Consider the following 22551-nt stretch of genomic DNA (forward strand, 5'->3'; position numbering starts at 1 on the left):
ATTATGCTTTCCAAAACAAAACTTTGGTGATGAGGATGACTTCTTTAAAAAGAAAATACATTTCTTCCCCAAGTATCTATTAATACTTGACTTAATAGAAAACAGCTGGATTTTCACATATGCTTCTGCATTTAATCAGTTGTGATATGTTGTTTTGGTTGTAGTATATAAAGAAAATAGAGCTTCTGTACACAGATATGTAGTTAGAAAGGGAGAAGTATTTTAAGGGCCTTTTCAGATAGTTGTAGGTATTCTTACCTGGTATCATCAAACTCAAGTTGTAATTTTTAAAAAGGTTGTTGCAGTGTGGGATTGGGAAACCTCATCGAACTTTTTGTGCTCTGTTTAATTCAAACCTGTTGCTTTTATCTTGTTCTTTGAATGGTCTTTTACCCATGTATAATTTTGTAACATCATGCATGGATTATTTGGAACATACTGGCTCACTGATTTGTATAGATCTTCCAAATGTGGACACATTTCATTGTAAATGTAAAAAAGGGAAAAGCACATATGCTAATATCATCTTGAGCTCAGCAGAAAAGTCTTTAAATACTGGGAAGCTATCAAGTTCATAGTAGCAGAAACAAGTTATTTAAAATATTTATTTTTACTTGAAAGCTTGAATTTTATCACCGAAAATACATACTGTTAATTGTTTTTTCCAAAAGGGTCTCAGTATCCCACTGGGGCCATAGGCCACACTTTGAGGGTCACTGGCGTAAGAGCTTAGATTGGGGAGAAGCAAGTTAGAAAACATTTGTCTAAAGGTCCAAACAAATTAATTTTCAGGGTGCTGAAGGAACTTGAAGACGAGGTCTCAGAATCACTAGCAGTGGGGGAATGGGAGAGAGTTCAGACATGTAAGAATGAGAAAAGACTGCCTTGCCTCTCCAGAGGGATGTATTCTGGGTAACTCTGATTCCCAGAAAAAGACTACGGGATCTTCCGTAGCAGGTAGCTTAACATTACAAAATAATTCTGTGATTGCCAGATGTGGTGAAGGCTAGGAAGTCATCTCAAATATCGTTTTTTCTTTCTGATCATGTGACACAATGTGTCACATGGTATATACACTGAGCTATTTGAATAACTACATAAAGACAGTTGAAGAGTAATTTGTGTGGGTACTGCTTGTACAAAATGGCACATGTTGCTTTTGATCAGAAAATCAAACATAAAGAAATTATACATAATATAATTTCTCATAAAAGAAAATTTATAGAATACCTACCATATGCAAAATGTGGTGTTGGGAAAATGGCAGCTCTGAGGGGCACATATGAGGAAGTAGCATGGCATTATGGGAAGATCATAGCATCAGGAGTCGGGACACTTGAAAATGTGTTCATCCTGGTTTTCCACCAACTCAGTGGCTGCCCTTGGGCAAGTGACTTCGATTCTAGACCTACGCTTGATATCTGTCATATTAAAGAAGTTAAGGCCTCTGAAAGGGATGGAGTTGTGCTCTCCTATGCCATGGAGCATAACCAGAGTTGACAAATGGGATTTGGGAGATGCCAGTTTGCCTCACGGTGGATAACCTCCTATCTCCATGAGGTCCATTACTGAAGCCACTAGCCTCATATGGCTATTGAGCACTCAAACTAGGACTAGTCTAAATCGCGATTTGCTCTCAGTGTAAGTTACACACCAGATTTTGAAGACTTCATATGAAAAATAGAATGTAAAATATCCCATCAGTAATTTTCATATTAATTTCATGTTGCAAAAGATAAGTTTTGGATGCATTGGGCTATGTTAAAGTATTATTAAATTAATTTCATCGGTATTTTTAAAAAATACGTGGCTACTAGAGAGCTTAAAATTACATTAGATGGCTCACCTTATATTTCTTTTAGACAGTGCTGTTCTAGCTAACAGAGTTTCCAACAAAAGAACAGTAACTTGAAGAAGAACACAAATTTACTTTTAATTTTACTTTTTGAGGTTTGCAAGCAGAACCCGAGTCACAGTTTTGAGAAGACAGCCTCACAGAAGACTGCGTGTGCTATGCAGCTGGGCTATACTGGGTTCTCCATCTGCACTTGGGTGAGTGCTAAGGTTCTTTCAGCTCTGCTCCCAGGATTTGTCAGTGGTGGTAGGTGAGGGAAACGGCCCAAAGGAATGCCTGACATAGGACACGGGGGACTTTCCTCCGTTCCCGGATTCAAGCAGAGAATGTTCAGTGTGTACTAATTGAGTGAATGAGAGCGTACAAAATGTGTGTGGGTATTTCAGGTAAAATGGATGATGGTTTAAGACTCAGGCTTTGCAGCAGCTCACTGCCACCATTTTCTAGCTCTGTGGCCTTCCTTACCTATCCATTCGGTGCCCCCAAGGTCTTGGTCTGTAAAATGCAGGGTCCGCAGGTGCAACTTTTCAGAGCATGCACTAGATTTCCCTGGACACGCGGCGAGCTACGAAACTTACTCTGCAGTGCTCTTGTGTGAGTCACGGCTTGCGAGAGAAAACTACACACGACGACAAACCCTTTGTAAAACACCTTGCCTGTCAAGTTGGTAAGCGTGTTCTCACTTCCTTGTGTCCCCTAACCACCTGTGCAGCATGATTCTGAAACGGCTCCACAGGGCTCGTCACTGAAGCAGACCTGCCGGGAGGCCCTTAACCACCCCATCTCCCCATCTCCTGGTGGGAGGTCCACTTGTGGGGAAGCGGACCCCTTAGGTGCAAAGAGAGCAGAGGCGCTCTCTCTCCAGTCCTGCACCTCCCATGCAGACCCGCCCCTGCCTGTCAAGTGTTGATCTCATGTACCTGCCATCTGACCCTTAGGATTCTGCAGCCGAGGCCTGGGTGATGAGTAGCGATTGTTTTTGTAACCCAGGACTGCCTGCAATCACATCCTCCTTCCCTCCCCTCCACCCAGCTCTCTCCCCTTCCCCAAACCTTCTCCATCTGCCCATTCTGTCCCTCCCACCTTCCCCCCTTCTCTCCCTCCCACCGTCCCCCCTTCTCTCCCTCAGACCTACCTTGGCCTGATCTTTTACTGGAGAACCAAAGGCTCCCAACTTCTGTCCTTCTATCATCACCCAGCCCTCTCCCTCCTTCAATCTGCCTCCCTGAGATGCAAAATGAAAAATACTCTTCCTCTTGTTGAAGGCAGACTTCTCTACCGTGTTCTTAGTCCTCTCTTCCCCAGGACCTAGACCATTTTTTATTGAATTACCTCTTTTTCATCTTATTTTTGACATTTCAATCTCCTTTGGTCATTTCTTAAAGAGTTTATTAAATATTCTTTTAAATATTCTTAAATCCTTTTTTTTTTTTTTTTTTTGCAAAGGAAGAAAAAAACCTTCCCTACCTTGCATTCTGTTTAGGTATCACTCTCCTCTATTTTTTTTTTTTTATCAATTTTTAATTTTTTATTGAAGTATAGTTGATACACAATGTTACACTAGCTTTAGGTGTATAACATAGTGATTTGACATCTCTTTTTGAAAAAGCTTGTTTTATTTATTTATTTGTTTGTTTATTTATTTTGAGAGACAGAAAGAGAGAGGGGGGGAGCACGTGAGCAGGGGAGGAGCAGAGAGAGAGGGAGAGAATCCCAAGCAGGCATCCCTGAGGCGGGGCTCGATCCCACAAACCATGAGATCATGACCTGAGCCAAAATCAAGAGTCTGAGGCTTAACCAATGGGGTCACCCAGGCACCTGGTGATTCGATATCTCTATACATCACACTATGTTCACCACAAGTGTGGTTACCATCTGTCACCACACAACGCTATTACAGTACCATTAGCTAGAGTCCCTGTGCTGTGCCTTTTATTCTCATGACTTATTCATTCCATAACTGAAAGCCTGTATCTCCCACTTCCCTTCATCCTTTTTGTCCATCCCCCTCTCCTCTGTCTTTTTAAAATCAAGTTAAAAAAAAAATTTACCCTTGTCTCAACTTCCTCACATCTCATTCACTCATTTTCCTATTTATAACATTTACCATATTAATTTAGTTACAAATGCATTCAAGAATCACATGTAGAATAATATGTCTATTTAGAAATATTTTAGACCTCATCAAGTGATCAATCAAGTATAGTAGTGGAATATACACATTTTCAGATATTTAGGGATTCAGAATCTTTATCTCCTATGCAACTTTCCTGGCAAGGTATGGGAGAATATGTTCTATGAAAATGCAGAAGTAAACCGAGAAACAGGAAGACACAGGATCTGGGAAAGGGGAGGGAGGGCAGCAAAGGGAAGTCCTAAAAATAAAAGCTACATAGCAGGCCTAGAGAAAAACCAGTCCAGATTGAACCAGAAATGTGGAGTCCTCCGGGAGGACTCAGGTCTCCAGGAGGGAAAAAATGGAACCAGTGTGTGTGAGTGCATGCAAAAAGTTACCAGTAGGTAGGTGACAGAGATGCTGGAGAATTTTGTGAGAAAAATATGTCAGAGTGTCAGAGGCACGTTAGAGTGTCAAGCAAATGAAAACATGGGGTCGTTATCAACTCCAGGAAAAATGAAATGTTGAATAAGATAGGATCTATGCTTACAAATGACTATCAGTTTCCTCAGAAGCATTACTATACATTATTAAAGTGTAAACACCGATTAATGATTTCACCAAAAATCGCTGAGATGTTGGTTGGGTGGTGTGGTGGGGTAGAGAGGTGTGTTGTGCGAGAGCTAAGTCTTTCTCCGCCATCATTAGGAAGTCACCAGCTAACACCTAACACCTGATATTGATGAATAAAGAGGTAGAACTATGATGTGGAGTTCAATATGTAGAGACAGATTAACAAGAAAAGGTGAGGGTCCAATTGAGACATTGTCTCTGGAGACTGTAGTCATGGAGAGGGGCAAAGGTAGGAATCTGGTTTTTTTATTATAAACTTTTGAGTATTGTTTGAGATTTAAAATTATGCACGTGTTATTTTCATACATAATATTTAAAACTTAGGGGTAAGATTTTGATGTCACTGTTCTCCACGATTCAAAACCTCTCCCTCTTCCTTTCTTCTATACCAACAGCCTTCCTTGGTGATTTCTTCTATTTCATGATATTCACTGGTATTAGTACTCCACAGCTTATAGCTGGCTGTACCCCAAAGGCACAGCTTCCCCTGTAGTCTTCTCTAATGGGAGGTGATTTTTTTTTATTAAAAAAAAAACCTCACTTCTTTAAATTTAAGTTAGTTAACATACAGTGTAGTATTGGTTTCGGGAGTAGAACCCAGTGATTCATCATTTACATACAACACCCAGTGCTCATCCCAACAAGTGCCGTCCTCAATGACCATCACCCATTTAGCCCATCCCCCCCCCACCTCCCCTCCAGCAACCTTCCGTTTGTTCTCTGTATTTAAGAGTCTCTTATGGTTTGCCTCCCTCTCTGTTTTTATCTTGTTTATTCCTTCCCTTCCCCTATGTTCATCTGTTGCATTTCTTTTTTTAATGTTTATTTATCTTGAGATGGGGGGAGGGGCCGAGAGAGAGAATCTCAAGAGGCTCCCCCGCTTGGAGCAGAGAAGCCTGACACGGGGCTCAAACCCACAAAGTGCAAGATCATGACCTGAGCTGAAATCAAGAGTCGGATGCCTATCCGACTGAGCCGCTCAGGCGCCCCTCATCTGTTTTGTTTCTTAAATCCCACATATGAGTGAAATCATATGATATTTGTCTTTCTCTGACTTATTTCACTTAGTATAATACACTCTAGTTCCATCCACGTTGTTGCAAACGGCAAGATTTCATTCTTTTCCATTGCTGAGTAATATTCTATTGTGTGTGTATGTAAGGTGGAAGCTGATTTTACCTTTCCTTTCCTTTTGTAAGATTTTGTAGGGGTGGGATGATGGGATAGGGATGGATCTTGCTCCTCATTGTTACCTCTCTTGTCCGGAAAACCAAAAAACAAGAACGTGTGCACGCATGCGCACACACACACAACACACACACATGTGTCCATCTCCTCTGAAGTTTATACCGTTAGATTTTCCAATCCGAACCCCTTCATGGTGCAATTTCCTGGTCATCTACTCTTCTTCCCCGAGGACTACAGTATCTGGCTTACTGTTTCCCCCCATCCCTTAATCCTGCCATGATTTCTGGTAGGTTTTCTATGCAACAGTTCCCAGACCCAATCACTTCTATCCGTTGTTTTCTCCCCTCTGCCTCAACCAGCAGCTCCCATTATCATCATGTTATTTCTAATTGTCAGTCACCCGAATCTCTGGTTTTGAGCCTCCTACCTACCCTGTATGACTCCGATATTTGCACTCACTTTGTCTTGTACCACCACTATTCACCCTACCACTTTTTTTTATTATTAATTTCTCCCCTTATATCCTTACATATATTCATACCCATTTCATGGTTCTTCATTACAATCATTCTTTTGTAGCACATTCTTGATTTCTTTGACACTTTCTTTCTCAGTCATTTGCCTGGCAAGTTCCAATCTATCTGTCTATGTGTCGGCAGCTGAACATCAAAGGGTAGAACACAACTGCGCTTTCTGGTTTCACTCTGCATTGACTGCCACCACTGAAACATTCCCACCAGTCGGCAGTCCTATTTTTTCCTGGCAAATTTACTTTCTCATTCTCCAAGGTGACTACTTCATATCTTCTCACTCTTCAGACCTCCATAACCTTGATTGATGACCTAAACTTCTATTTTATGGACGGCATTTAAGTAATTTCATGCTAGTGCTCATATTCCTACCACAGAATCGAATAACCTCCTAGAATCAGTACCCATGCTCTCGGATTCTTTTCTTGGTTACAACGAAAGGGAAAACTTAGTTCATTTCAAAGACCAAGTTCTTCATATTGGCCCAAATGCTATCTCTTCTAGTGGTCACAAACTTTTTTTTTCAATCATCTCATCTCTTTGTTCAGCAATTTTTCCACTTTACTTGATGGATTGTTCCCATTAGCACACAAACAAGCTTGGGTATTTCTTCCAGATAAACTCTTCAATCCTTAGCATAGCCTACAAAAACGTCCATGGTCTGGCTGCTCTTATCTTTCCATTTTCATCATCCCACATCCTACTTTCCAGTCACACTAGACAACTGGCTATTTGCCAAGTAGCCCTTCTGCTGTATACGTCCAGGTGTCTGATTACATTCAGTGTACAAAACTCAGGGAGATATGACCCAGAACCAGGAGAAAAATCAACCAATAACCCACTCATGATAAAAAGCCTCAGCAAACTAGGAGTAGAGGGGAACATTTTCAACTTGATAAAGAACATCTACAAAAACCCAAAGCTGACATCATCCCTACTGGTGAGAAACTAGGAGCTTTCCTGCTAAGATCAGGGATAAGGTAAGAATGAGCCCTCTCACTCCTTGTTTTCAACATCATACTGGAAGTCCTAGCTAATGCAATAAGGTAAAAACAAACAAACAAACAAACAAATAACAAATGGTATAGAGTTTGGGAAGGAAGAAATAGAACTGTCTTTGTTTGCAGATGACGTGATTGTCTATGTAGAAAATCCAAAAGAATCAACAAAAACCTCCTGGAACTAATACCTGATTATAGCAAGTTTGCAGGATACAAGTTTAATATAAAAAGCCAATCGCTTTCCTGTATGCCAGCAATGAGCCAGTGGAATTGAAGTAAATACACAATACAATTTACATTAACAACACTCACCCCCAAAGTGAAATACTTACATATAAATCTTAAAAACATAGTAACAAGATCAGTATAAGGAACATTATAAACTTGACTAAGGAAATCAAAGAAGAACTACATTATTGGGGAAATTTTCCATTTTTAAAGATAAGGAGACTCAATATTGTTAACATCTCTACCTAGTCAATGCAATCCTAATCAATATCTCAATTTGTGGATGTGGACAAAATGATTCTAAAATATATGTGGAGAAGAAAAACACCCAGAATAACCAACACAAAATTGAAGGAAAAGAACAAAATCAGAGGACTGACACTATCCCACTTAAATTTGCAGCAATGAAGACAGCAATGAAAACTTCTACTCTTGGCAGAAGAATAAACAAATATATCAGTAAAACAGGATTAGAGAACCCAGATATAGACCCCTGTGAATATAATCAACAGATCTTTGACAAGGATAGAAAGGCAATATGATGGAAAAAATCCTTTTTTTTTTCTAGGTTTATTTTTATTTATTTGAGAGAGAGAGAGACAGCAAACAGGGGAGGGGCAGAGAAAGAGAGAAAGAGAGAGAGACAGAATCCCAAGCAGTCTCCACACTGTCAGCACAGAGTCTGACGTGGGGCTCAAACTCAAGAACCGTGAGATCATGACCTAAGCCAAAACCAAGAGTTGGACGCTTAACCGAGTGAGCCACCCAGGCACCACAAGATAGTCTTTCCAACAACTGGTGCTGAAACACTGGACATCCACGTGCAAAAACTGAATCTAAATACATACCTCACACCCATCACAAAAATTAACTAAAAGTAGTTCAGAGACCTACATGTAAAATGTAAAAGTGTAAAACTCCTGGACAATAACAAAAGAAGAAATCTAGATGATCTTGGGTGCGGTGATAACTTTTTAGATACAACACCAAAAGCGCAATCCACGAAAAAAAAAACGTTTGATAAGCTGGACGTCATTCAAACTAAAGCCTCTGCTCTGCGAAAACCACTGTCAACAGAATGGGAAATCGAGCCACACACTGAGAGAAAATATTTGCAAAAGTCACATTGGATCAAGAACTATTATTCAAAATATACAGAAACATACAAAAAATTAGAGAACAAGAAGAAAAATAAATAAACAAGTGGCAAGAGATCCAAATAGGCACCTCACCAAACAAGATACTCAGATGGCAGGGGACAAGCTGTTCCACATTCTGTGTCTTCAAGGAACTGCAAATTAAAACCACAGTGAGATACCCCACATGCTTATTACAGAGGGGAAAATCCAAAACACTGAGAGCACGAAATGCTGGTGAGGATGGAGACCAGTGGGAGCTCTCATGCACTGCTGGTGGGAATGCAAAATGGTCCTGCCACTTTGGAAGACAGTTGGGTGGTGTTTTACAAAGCTAAATATAGTCTTACCGTATGATCTAGCGATCGGGCTCCTTGGGATTTACCCAAAGGAGTTGACAACTTATATCCGCACAGAAACCTGCACGCAAATGTGTATAGCAGTTTTATTTATAATTGCCCAAACTTGGAGGCAACCAAGATGTCCTTCAGTAGGTGAATGGGTAAAGAAACTGTGGTCCATCAGACGATAGAATATTATTCAATGCTAAAAAGAAATGAAATATACAACCCTGAAAAGACCTGGAAGAACCTTAAACATATATTACTAAGTGAAAGAAGCCAATCTGAAAAGGCTATATATTCCAATTATATGACATTCTGGAAAAGGCAACAATATGGAGGCAGTTACAGGATCAGTGGTTGCCAGGAGTTAAGGGCGAAGGAGGAATGGATGGGTGAAGCAAAGAAAATTTTAGGGCAGTGAAACTATTTTGTATGATGCTATAATGACAGTTGTATGTCATTACACATTTGTCAAAACCCATAGAATGTGAACACACTGAGTGATCTCTAAACTGTGGACTTTGGATGACAATGACATATCAGTGTAGGTTCATTGGGTGTAACAAAATTTCCACCCTGGCCTAGGAGGAGTGGAGGAGACTATGCATTTGTTGAGGCAGGGGGTGTAGGAGCACATTCCATTAAATTTTGCTGTGAACCTAGAACTACTTAAAAAAAAAAAAAAAAGACTATGGGGCACCTGGGTGGCTCAGTAGGTTAAGCGTCTGACTTCGGCTCAGGTTATGATGTCACGGTCCGTGGCTCGAGCTCTGCAAGGGCTCTGTGTTGACAGCTCAGAGCCTATAGCCTGCTTTGGGTTCTGTCTCTCTCTCTGCCCCTCTCCCACTCATGCTCTGTCTGTCTGTCTCTCTCAGAAAAATAAAATTGAAAAAAAAGATTTTTTAAGGCTATTAAAAAAAAATCAACCAAGAGAACCAGGCCCAGCAATAATAGTTAATAAAGTTAATAGAAAATAATCCTAAGGGGTGCCTGGGTGGCTTGGTTGGTTAAGAAATCCAACTCTTGATTTTGGCACAGGTCATGATCTCACGGTTCGTGGGTTTGAGCCTGAGTCGGGCTCTGCACTGACAGCATAGAGCCTGCTTGGGATTCTCTTATGCCTCTCTGTCTTTGCCTCTCCCTCGCTCATGCTCTGTCTCCCTCTCTTTCTCTCTCTCTCTCTCTCTCTCAAAATAAATAAATAAACATTAAAAAATGGGAGAAAGAAAATAATTTTAAAATAGTTTCTATAACTGTTATCATGTGTTAAATAATGTAAAAGAGTATACGATTGTCAAATTCGATAACTGATTTTTAAATACAAAGCAAACAACACAATGTAAACTTAAACACAAGGACTATTATGAAGGATAAAGAGGGAAAGAGGAGCATTTCTTAATGTAAGAGAGGCCAATGCACCAAGAAGCCATAATTGCTTTAAATGTGTATAAATGTAATAACAGAGCTTCAAATATATGAAACAAAAGCCAGTGGCATTGAAAGGAGAAATAGAGAAATCCACACTTACAGTGGCAATTGAATCTGGAAATATGACCTAAACTGTAAGCAGGCAAAAATAATTTAATTTTGATTTATTTTGAGTGGTTATTCCGTTCACATGGCTGAAAATCAGAGGTGAAAAGCACATAGTGTATATGGTATATACAGCATAAAGGTATGGTGAAAAATCTCGCCACCTTGTTACTCGCTCCTTAGCCAGTTTTCCTTGGAGGTAACACTGTTACCAATTCTTGTGTATTGCCTAAAGATATTTTATCCATATATAAAAGGTTTATGTACCCACTTTTCCCCTTTTCTATACAAATAGTAGCACACGGTACCCATTTCAGAATTTTGGGGGGTACCATTTAATAATATTTTTGATTCCATTATTGGTACATAAAACCCTAGATTAGGTAAGCTTTAGGGCATGGCACTTTGTCCGTAGTTCTATGCATTCTTTTTTGTATTCAATTGTGCGTGCCATGGCTTGAAATTCTTCAGAAAGTTTCAAGCCCCACTGAGATCGCATGAGAATTTTTTTTTTAATTATTGGGATGTAATTCACATACCATAAAATTTACCCTTTCTTTTTGTTTTTATTTTTTCAATTTTTAATTTTTATTTATTTATTTATTCACTTTTTTTTTTCTTTTTGAGAGAGCGCGCACACGTGTGCAAGTGAGGAGGAGCAGAAGAAAGAGAGACAGAATCCCAAACAGGCTCCAAGCCCAGTGCAGAGCCTGATGTGGGGCTCGAACTCATGACTGTGAGACCATGACCTGAGCCGAAATCAAGATGCAGTCGCTTAACCGACTGAGGCACCCAGGTGCCCCACACACTTTCAAAATATGCACTTTAAGTGGTTTTTAATGTATTTATTAAAGTTGTGCGAACATCACCACTTCCTAATTCCAAAGCATTTCCATTACCTGTATCCATTAGGAGTCACCCCGTTTCCCCTAACACACCTGCTGACTCTATAGATATGTGCAGTGGACATTTTATAGAAATGAACTCATACAATACGTGGTCTTTTGTGTCTGGCTTCTTTCACGTAGCGTACTGTTTTCCAGTTTCATCCATGTTATACTTCACTCCTTTTTGCTGTTGAATAATACACCACTTTTCATTTGCATTAGAATTTTATTTCATTTTTTAAATTTTTTTTTAACGTTTATTTTTGAGACAGAGAGAGACAGAGCATGAACAGGGGAGGGGCAGAGAGAGAGGGAGACACAGAATCGGAAGCAGGCTCCAGGCTCTGAGCCATCAGTCCAGAGCCCGACGCGGGGCTCGAACTCACGGACCGCGAGATCGTGACCTGAGCCGAAGTCGGACGCTTAACCGACTGAGCCACCCAGGCGCCCCTGCATTAGAATTTTAAACATCCTTGCTAACAATGTGTAATTGAATCGGTACAGGATGAGGTGGTGTGGTCTCGTACACATTAAAACATAAGTCCTTTTTAGGTTGTGAATTCGAAAAGGTCTATTTTTAACACATTTTACAAGAATCTTCAGATATGAATGAAGCGCATTTCGGAGAATCAGGAAGCTGTGCCTGTTGCCACAGACTTTTGGCAAAGATGGTAGTTTATGTGTAGGTTTCTGAAGCTTTTCTCAGAATTGGAAATGACCAAAAGACATTAAAGGAACAAAAACAAAATGCCCCAGGCTAATTTGTGTGGAAACCAGGGAATGATGCCAACCACACTGCATGAAATTCAAGGTATGTCTGTTAAGTCCAGTGCAGTGGGACCAGATGGAAGTCACAGAAGAGGAAGGAAATTCTTCAGGTTCTATCAGCATCCCCTTAAGTCACTGATCGAGGCTGACGTAGGGTGGGACACAAGGCTAAATTAAGAATATGACACACGGCTTACAGCAATGAAAAGCAGGTTGGGGATTTTCTCTGATCCATTGTCTCAGTGACGTCGGGTTTCACATAGAGACAGATAAGGACTTTCCCAAGCAGGAGTGCCATGAATGCCTACTTTCTCGTCAAGAGGATGGGACACTGTTCCAAATGAGTGGATGTACCAAGAGTAGCTACCAAGCCAAACAGTAAACACGTGGAAAATGGCCTTCCTATGACAGGGAATGAAATATGGAAGTCAACCAACAAAGACAAATGACCCCACCCCAGTGTGACCCGGGGCAGACTTTGGCCTCAGTTCTTTCTGGCCTTCTATAGACTTCTTTTGGAATGGTTATGAGAACATATATCATCAGCCCTCCAGCTGATGTTTAAGGGGAGGTTTAAAGGGCACCCAGGAACAGTGAGGAGACTCAAGGAGAGTCCATGTACATTATTTGGGGGCAAATATTGGATTTGTCCATGTACATTTCCATGTACATTTCCATTGGATTTGTCCATGTACATTTGTCCATGTACATTTCCACATGTACATTATTTGGGGGTAAATATTGGATCTGGTATTTACCTCCATGTTTGTAAGTATGTCAGTACACAATCTCTTTATTTTTTCATTTTAGAGCTTATATTGACCTCCTATTTTGGTAGATGCTGTTTAGCACACACGTCCTCCAAACACCAATTCTGATGCTTTTCCAGTCCTCCTGGTTATACCACAGGTTTTAGTTAAATCATTATGAAGTATTAATATCACTGGACTAAATAAACACTGCCCTCTGCTTTGCCAAGCAGCATACTGATTGCTTCTTACACGACTTTTGTTTTTCATGTAGTTAGTAATTGCCCGATTTATTTCACTTGCCCATTTCCTTGTACCTTGTACTTTTGCTAATATTTCTCCTTCCTTTCAATATAATGTTCCACAGAGTCAAATTCACCTGTAACCTATCCATTTTACTGATTTTCCCCGAGACATTCCATTGATCTTCATGGGTTGTCCTCTAGTGGACATGTCTTTCCGCATATCAGGTGTCCATCCATATGGACAAGCAAGACATCCCAAATCCCAAAGCTCCCCGTGCGCCTGCACAACACCAGACGCCTCTGCTTCTGGCGTCTTTTCGGGGTTTGACCTTGTTCTCGTCAGTGCCTCTCGTGGCACACACTGAAGTGTCACATTTCACTGCTCTGACAGGTGCTAACCGTCCCGCCCTATCTTTTCTGTTCTTCATATTTTTGTGGTCTACAGACATTTCCAGGATTCATTATGGTTGGAATCTGTGAATCTGTGTTTCTGTTCTCATTTTTCTTGTTCAGTGCAGATTTCTAAGAGGAAAGGTGTGCAGAAGGATCTTTACGTTGCCATTTTACACAGAGGTCAACCACTCTGTCTTCTTCAAACACCTTCTTTCCTTGCTCCTGTGACTCTAGTGTGTGGGTTTTTCTCTTCCCTCTTTCTGTCCTACGACACGTCTGAATTTGGGAGTCCCTCAGGCTGTGGTGTGTGGCTACCTACTCATCTCTCTCTATCTCTCTACCCACGATTCTCTTTTTTTTTTTTTTTTTTTTTTAACGTTTATTTATTTTTGGGACAGAGAGAGACAGAGCATGAACGGGGGAGGGGCAGAGAGAGAGGGAGGCACAGAATCGGAAGCAGGCTCCAGGCTCTGAGCCATCAGCCCAGAGCCCGATGCGGGGCCCGAACTCACGGACCGCGAGATCGTGACCTGAGCTGAAGTCGGACGCTCAGCAGACTGAGCCACCCAGGCGCCCCTCTACCCACGATTCTCTAATCCATCCATGTGATGTTAAATACCTTCTGTGTCCTGAGGACTCCCCAACTTTTAATTTCATCCAAGATTTCCCTGTAAAGACCTGATCTTGTCTATTTTTCAAATGCATCACAAACTTACCATGTCTCAAACTGAACTCCTGATTCTCAGCACTAAAGCTGTTTTTCTGCAGGACTTTCACATCTCAATTACAGTGGTGCCATCCACCCGGTTGCTTGAGCCTAAAGCCTGGCAATTTCTTCCTCTTGTTTGTTTGTTTTTATTTTAGAGAGAAAGCATGTGTGTGAGTGGGGGAGAGGGGCGGAGGGGGAGGGGGAGAGAGAGAGACAGAGAGAGACAGAGAATCTTAAGGAGGCTCCATGCTTAGTGCATAGCCCAACTTGAGGCTTAATCCCATGACCCTGGGATCATGACCTGAGCCAAAATCAAGAGTTGGACGCTCAACCGAGTGAACCACCCTGGCACCCCTCTTCCTTTTGTTTAACAAACCTCTCTGCACCCCCATTTAACCCCAGTTCACTTAATCCAAAATTCCAATTCCAAAATATATCTTGAATCCTTTTGCCATACTCTAAACTATAATTTTTTATTTGGATCACTGACTTTGCAGCCTAACAGACTTCTGCTTCGACTACTTGGCTTTCCACCCCATGCTTCCCAGCAGCAGCCACAACGGATTTAAAGTGTCAGTCAGATCATGCACTCCTTTCCTTGGAGATCCTAGTGAATTCTCGTAGCATCTCCAAGAACACCCAAGCTTGTACCAGCCTGGGTGTGGCCTGGTTTTGCCTGCCTCTTTCACTGCAACTCCTGCAGAGTGATCAGGGCAGAGAAAAGCAAGAGGGTTTCTGGCCTCAGGGCATTTGCATGTGCTGTTCTTTTTACCTGGTTCACGCCTACACTCTCTCTTCATATGGATTGCTCATTTTCATCCATGAAATCTCATCTCAAATATCACTTCCCAAGAGGTTTAGAGGGTCACCCAATCTAAGGCAGTTTCCCCGGGTATGGTCTCTCATAGGACTCCCTTCTTTTTCTTTAATACCTGGCCCTAATTCATATTTGTTTTCTTACTTGCTTAAAGTCTGTCTTTCACACCAGAGAATGAGACTAGAAGCTAGTTCTAGGATTTTTTTTTTTTTCCCTTTCAACATTATCCTTCCGGTGCCTGCCCTGTGGAGATCCTCAATATATTTTTCAATTAAAGGAATGATTTTAAAAATAAGCAAGCAGCAATAAAACAAAACAAAAACAGGACCTATCAAAACATTCTGCTGCAAACAGAGGATTGCCATCGATTCAGATACAGAGGATGAGTGTATTTCAGGAAAGACGATGACATTTTAGGGAGCATTTGCTCTCTCTCGGGGCCCTTAAAGAAATTGTGAAGTTTCTGAAGAAGAGAAGAAAGATGTTACAGAGAGACAGCAAGATGAGGACGAAAGGGAAACGTAGACTCAAATGCAGGGGGACAGTAAGACCAGGACAGAAATTCCGACGGCATCGGAAGCCATGAGGAACAGAGTCAACGCTGCCAAGAATAAAGTCAGTTCAGTGAAAGGCAGGTAAAGGATGCTCTGAGAACACAGCGGGAAAGGGAACTGGAAGGAGCACACCGGACATGTGATAGATAGACAAGAAAGAGTGCGGTGTGGACAGATGGCGGACAGTCCTGAGAGGGAGAGAGGAAATGGAGCCAATGGATCCAAATACGCCCGCGCACGAATTAACGGCAAGACTAGCAACCTGGACGTATGTTGGTGACTTTCTGTGTCCTCTGTGTCTTGTACACAGTAGGTACTCAATCCACATAGCCAATTGTAACATAAAAAAATTTTTATGTTCTTAATAAAAATCAACAACTAAGACGGAGGGTTGCAGTTTTATTGTTGACCTATACAAACTTCAATAAAATTACTGTAATAAAATGTGTACTGAACAACAAAATACATAATACGAAATCTATTTATAATGTGTGAAGAAAAGAATCAAAACAACAGAGGAAGGAAACACTAGCGTCATTCCTTTGAATTTTTACCTGACCAAAGAGATCTATGATTATATCTATGATTATAGATAAATTTAATATAAATCAATAAGATTTCTTTAAATACATAAAACATTTTGTTCTTCTTTTTAATGTCCATGGAACACTAAATAACAAGTTTTAAATTAAAAATAACTTATGCACATAATATAATTTTATCTTAAAAATATGTATAGATATATACAAATATATTTATTTTTAAATTTATTTCCTTATTTTGAGAGAGAATGTGAGTGGGGGAGGGGCAGAGAGAGAGAGAGATTCCCAAGCAGGCTGTGTGCTGACAGCACAGAGCTCTACATGGGGCTCGATCCCACAAACCATGAGATAATGACCTGAGCTGAAATCAAGAGTATATGGACTGAGCCGCCAGGTACCCCACAAATGTATTTATGTGGGTAAAAATAATGCAAGATGGAGACTGGAGTAGTAAGAGTGTTTTCTCTGAGTGGTGGGATTTCTTTTGTTTGTTTGTTTTTTTAATGTTTATTTGTTTTTGAGAGAGAGACAGAGTGTGAGCAGGGGAGGGGCAGAGAGAGAGAGGGAGACACAGAATCTGAAGCAGGCTCCAGGCTCTGAGCTGACAGCACAGAACCCGACACGGGGCTCGAACCCACGAACTGTGAGATCATGACCTGAGCCGAAGTCCGATGCTCAACCGACTGAGCCACCCAGGCACCCGTAGTGGTGGGATTTCTAATTATTACTATTTTCCTTTCATTTATATGAATTTTCTGTCATTTCTACAATGGACTTGTATTGCTTGTATAATTGAAAAAGTGAAGGGGAAGCCGGTCAATTCACACTCAAGTGAAATGTTATTAGTAAAGACACAGCCCATCATAAGGGAGGGGTGACCAGTAGGAAGGACGAGACATGCATACAGACAACAAAACCTTCAGTGTGTTTGGGGAAAGCTTTATTAAACCATAAGAATTGAGAGAAGTCCAAGAATACGTTCTCTATGGAAAAGGAAACCAAGGGAGGACAAAACTAGATCACAGGCTGTCTTCACAGGCAGAAGGCTTTCCCAAGCATCACATACCACGAGGTAAAGAGGAGAAAGAGAAACAATCCCAAAGGAATATGGATATTAAAATTAATGCTAACCCTAGAAGGATTATAGTGCTGTGCTGTTGATTTTGGAAAGTGGAGAAAACTCCAAGCCGCTTGAAGTCATAAGAGACACTGTGCTGTAGTAAAAAGAGCCCTGGGTAATCAGGCACATTTGAATTTCAGTGCAAGGTCTGCAACTCAACCAGCCTGTAACCTGATTACTGAACTGTCTCTGACCCTCAGTTTGCACCTCTATAAAATGGGGATAACGATGCTTGCTTTGGATGATTGCTATATTGAATTATCCAAAGAAAGTTTGTGAGGGGTGCCTGGGTGGCTCGGTTGGTTAAGCGGCCGACTTCGGCTCAGGTCATGATCTCACAGCTCACAAGTGTGAGCCCCGAGTTGGGCTCTGTACTGGCAGTTCAGAGCCTGGAGCCTGCTTCCATTCTCTCTCTCTGCCCCCACCCTGCTCGCACTCTGTCTCTCAGTCTCTCTCTGTCTCTCTCTCTCTCTCAAAAATAAATAAATAAATAAAATAAACATTAAAATATAAAAAAAAGGAAGTATGTGAACACATATGGATAAACATATATACAGAAAGGGGTGTGGATCTTGAATTAATTCGGTATCTATGTGTGGAGCACTGACTACATAAGAGCCACAGGGGCATAGAGACCTCGTGTCTGCCCTCATGAAGCTCACGAACGTCATGTCCACGAATGCAGCCTAAGATAGTGGAGGTGGAGTTCCCCTGAGGACAGCATGCTGGGCGTCTCAGGGAGCAGATGTTGGTGTTCGAACTGGACCTTACCGGAAAGCCAGAGTCTGGACGTACTAATCCACGGGCAGGAGGGGGAGTGATTAAACACCCCCTGCGTTATGAAGAAGGATGGAGAAAGGCAGGAGGAGAAAAATAACAAGTTGTCAACAGAGCGTTGTTGGATTTGATTAGATCCGCAATGATCTAATCATTTTTTTTCCTACAGATCTTCAAAGATCATTGTTTGGATGACCATGCAGGCGCAGAGAACTGAGACAGTGATGTTAGGAAGCTGGTGAAAACGCTCCCTATTTATTTCTGCCTGCTTGTCTGTGACCAGTGTTTCACAAAAGGAGTGAGAAATTAGTAACCACATGCTGGGTAAGATGTTCACGAGAAGGTCAGGAAGCTTGTTTGTCAACCTTAATTGACAACTGATGTTTAAAAGGCGAAGCATCGTTCTCGTAATTTAATGGGAGAAATTGCTATTTAATGCCAGAGGGGGAAGAGCTACCATATGCAAAAGCCTGTGGAAATGAGACATACGGACAAAATAATCCCCTTTTTGTTTTAGGAAAACGTAAAGTGGTGCCCCAGGGATTGTTGGCAAATATTATCATCTTTGAAAGCTACTACTTAACACAAATTCCGGGAAACCAGAGGCTTCTGGGTAATGTGAATCACAAGGAAAGAATGCCCCGTTTTGTGGCTGAAACTTTTTAATGGAATACTGGTTGATCTTAGCGAAGAAGGCCAGGGGTCAGGGTCAGTTTGGGAGAATTTTCTGCCTGTTTCTGTAGAGGCCCCTACAGAAAACACTTCTTTCTCGGCCTGATTGAAATGTTTCATGTGATCACCTACCCGTGGGAGCCACTCACATCTCCAGAGATATGCTTCCTCCTTTTTCCCTATGTTGCCTAACTTGAGATAGAGCTTAATAGGGCTCCACTCATTCTTTAAATGAAAATTTATTAAGCACTGGTTGCCTCCATGCCTCCTGTCTTTGATGATCTTGATTTAGAGATGGTGTATCTGAGACAGGATCCCCTTAGCCAAACAGAATCACTCTACATTTTAAACCGGAGGGCATTTACTACAGGGAATTGGTTACCTGATGAGGGGGAAACCGAGATGCCAAAGTCGGTGGTAAGGCCACCCAGGGGTTATCGTAAGAGCAGGCAACTGCTTCGGCCCCAGGGCTGCAGAGGGCCGGGGGGAGTTGGTGGTTGGGGGGGTTGTTGTGGGGTGTCCAGGAGCATCACAGAAAGCTGAGAGGAGGGGAGAGATATCCTGACTCCTTTGGGTTTCTAGCTTTCTAATCTTTCACTGGTGTCTTCACAGGCCAAACCCATCCAGAACTGGAGGAAAGGGAGGAAGAAGTTCCTTGTAATACAGAGTACAGCACTAGGAGAGAGATGGGTAAGCCAGGACTGTACTGTGATGTAGTCTGTCTGTGCTAAGTCCTATGAGAGCAGGTTGCACGGTCCTCTGTGCGCTGAGATGCCTTCAGAAGAAGCTATTATTTGAGCTGCTTCATAATGAATAGTTCTATGGTAGGAAAAGGCAGGGTGGGGGTAGGGGAGGAAGGGTGCTTTGAAAGAGAGGGGAAGAGACTTGGAGGGCTCAAAGCTTATGTTGGAGTTGAGGAATCACAAACAGCTCTTTGGGGATAGAGCGTCAGTGGATGGCAGGTGTGCAGGGGATGAAGCTGGAAAGAGTTGGGGACCTCCTAGCACTTAGGACGAGGAGCTGGCCTTGGCTAGGACGCTAGGATGGGGACAGTGTCATTGAAAGTTCCCTCGGAGGTCTGCACCAGCGTGAAAATGTGGTGTAATGGGGAGACTGAAGACAGGGAGGTCAATTAGAAGGAGAGAGTGGGGAGAAGGGCAGGACTCCCCAGGGAGGAGCATGCAGTGAGGAGGGAAAGCTAGTGACATCAAGAACGTTGAATGGATAGGATTTGGAGATTTTTTTAATGTTTATTTTTGAGAGAGAGAGAGAGAGAGAGAGAGAGAGAGAGAGAGAGAGAGAGCAGGGGAGGGGCAGAGAGAGAGGGAGACACAGGATCCAAAGCAGGCTCCATCCAGGCTCTGAGCTGTCAGCACAGACCCGAACTGTGGCTTGAACTCACGAACTGTGACATCATGGCTCAAGCCCAAGTCAGACGGTGCTTAACTGACTGAGCACAGCCAGGCGCCCCTAGGATTTGGCGATTTTAATGTACATCATGAGGGGAGATGCAGAAATCCCCATTGGATGGCCATGGTGCCATTTACCCAACAGGAGGAGGGAGCTTTTTATTGACCTCTCTGATATTTTCCATGTAGTTTTATTTTTGGCTGCTAGTAGAGTTTGAAATGGAGAAAGCTAAAGCTGTCTATCTGGTTGATGTGTCATTACTGATAGGAAGAGAGTAGATAGGACACACCCACCGCTCTCCCCATTAGCTGCCTCATTTCCTGTGGGAGAGACATGTATGCCAGCACAGAATAGCAAGACAAAATGATAGTCATGGAAGAGGTCAGTGCCAGCTGCTAAGGAGCTAAAGGGGGAGCCAGCTTCCAACTCTGCCTGGGTGCAAGTGGAGATGGGGTATTCATGAGGGCTTCCAAGGGGAAGCGGCTCTTGACCTGACTCTTGAAGGGTGCGTGGCAGTTCTGTAGGTGGAAGAGTGAGAAGATAAAGTGTGCAGAGACATGACCTATGAGAGAACATGGTCCCATCTTGTTGAACATAAGTGTGAGAAGGACAGAATGATGCGAAGTGACGCCAAGAAGGAAACGAGAGGTAGAGCAGTGACAATGTTTACCCTAAAATTGATGGGGAGACCTTGGTAAATTTTGAGGAGATCCTTTTTAGATACCACTCTCTTGCTCACTCAACAAATATCATCTGAGTTCCATGTTGGACCACTCTGGTGGCAGAGTGAAGGATGAATACATAAGAGATATTTCACAGGGAACCAGCTGTTTTCCAAAACGTGCTGCTTCTGCCTCCAGACGCAACTAGACCACATCTCTGTCTCTCTTGCCATTAGGTGTGGCTGCGTGTCCTTATTCCAATCTAAGCAATGTGTGCAGAAGTGAATCGTGCTTCATTTTGGTGAGATGGGGCCTTTGGGGCCTACCCTGTGCTGGGCCTTATGCTTTTCCTCTTCCTGGCCGACTGGGTTGAGACCTTGGAAACCAAGTCAGGAAGATGCTGGAGCTGCCATCAGCACGGGCCTCCCTACTGTCTGGAAACATACCCTGGACCATATGTGAGCCAGAAATAAATATTTCTTAATGTGAGCCCTTGTGTATATGAATCTATCAGCATAGCTCAGCTACCCTAATCATAATCTTAGTGACATAAGAGGTTGGTGTAAGTAAATGAAAGTTTCAGCTGGGGCCATAGAAGTGAGGATCGAGAAGCAGGAGGAGAGGGAGTAAATGGCTATTTAGAAGAAAAAACGTGCTGGAAAGTGGTTGGCTTCGTGGGTGAGAGCGGTCCAGCATGACTCCTGATTCCTGCCTTGGGTGACTGGTCAGATGATGGTAACATTCCATGATGGAACCAGAAGAGGAGCAGGATGTTTGGTGTTAGGGGTATGGATCTGACTTAGTGAAGGTCTGGGATTTAGACATTTGGGAGACGATAAACTTATGAAGGTATGAAATGATTCATTTAAGCATAGAGGTAGAGTGTAGAGAACAGGATAGATAATGGACTTCGATGAAGCATCTATCTATCTATCTATCTATCTATCTATCTATCTATTTACTGTTGGCCTTCAAATATTTTGATCATGAAATTTCAAACATATAAAACTGAGAGAATGGTGTCATGAACTCTGCACAACCATCATCATGCTTCAGCGATTTCATGTTCATTAGCTTTCTATTGCATAGAACAAATCACCCCAAAACTTAGCAACTGAACACAGTAAATATTTATTATTGCATACCATTTTGGTGGGTCATACATCCAGGAACGCCTTAGCTGTGTGGATCTGGAACTGTGGTCATCAGGAGGCTTGACTGGGGCTTGAAGATCGGCTTCCAAGGTGATTCACTCACATGCTTGGCAAGTTAGTGCCAGCCATTGGCAGGACGTCTTATTCAAGGGTCTTTATGGTGTGCCTGCTGGCTTCTCCCAAAGTGAGTCACCTTTAGAGACAGCAAGGCAGAAGATGTATGTGACCTATCCTTGGCAGTCAGACGCCTTCACTTCCACAGTGTCTTGTGGCTACACAGGTCAACTCTGTTCACTGTGGGAGAAGATCACACAAGAGCATGAATACTAAGAGGTGGAGGTCATTGGGGTCATCTGGGAAGCTGGTGACCCTATCACTCCCAGCCAGTCTTATTTCCTCTATACCCTCAACTCACGGCCCCTTGCCTACATTGTTTTGAAAGAAATCCTCAATATTGTACCATTTTATTATTAAGCATTTCAATAGGTATCTGAAAAGTTAACAGTATTTTTTTTTGATAGAATCCAA

At 42.1% G+C, this 22551-nt stretch overlaps 1 long non-coding RNA gene across 2 annotated transcripts; it reads left to right on the forward strand.

The window, feature by feature from the left end:
- LOC122231784 lies at positions 1-22551 on the forward strand. Of its 2 annotated transcripts, XR_006209022.1 has the most exons (4): positions 1-2052; positions 18295-18738; positions 19410-19487; positions 21106-22551. It is a non-coding gene; the product is annotated as an uncharacterized LOC122231784 (long non-coding RNA). The 2 variants fall into 2 exon arrangements; XR_006209021.1 differs by lacking the exon at positions 21106-22551 and having other exon boundaries at positions 19410-20069.

The sequence above is a fragment of the Panthera tigris genome, chromosome D2 (assembly GCF_018350195.1).
Source record: "Panthera tigris isolate Pti1 chromosome D2, P.tigris_Pti1_mat1.1, whole genome shotgun sequence".
NCBI classification, from domain to species: Eukaryota; Metazoa; Chordata; class Mammalia; order Carnivora; family Felidae; genus Panthera; species Panthera tigris.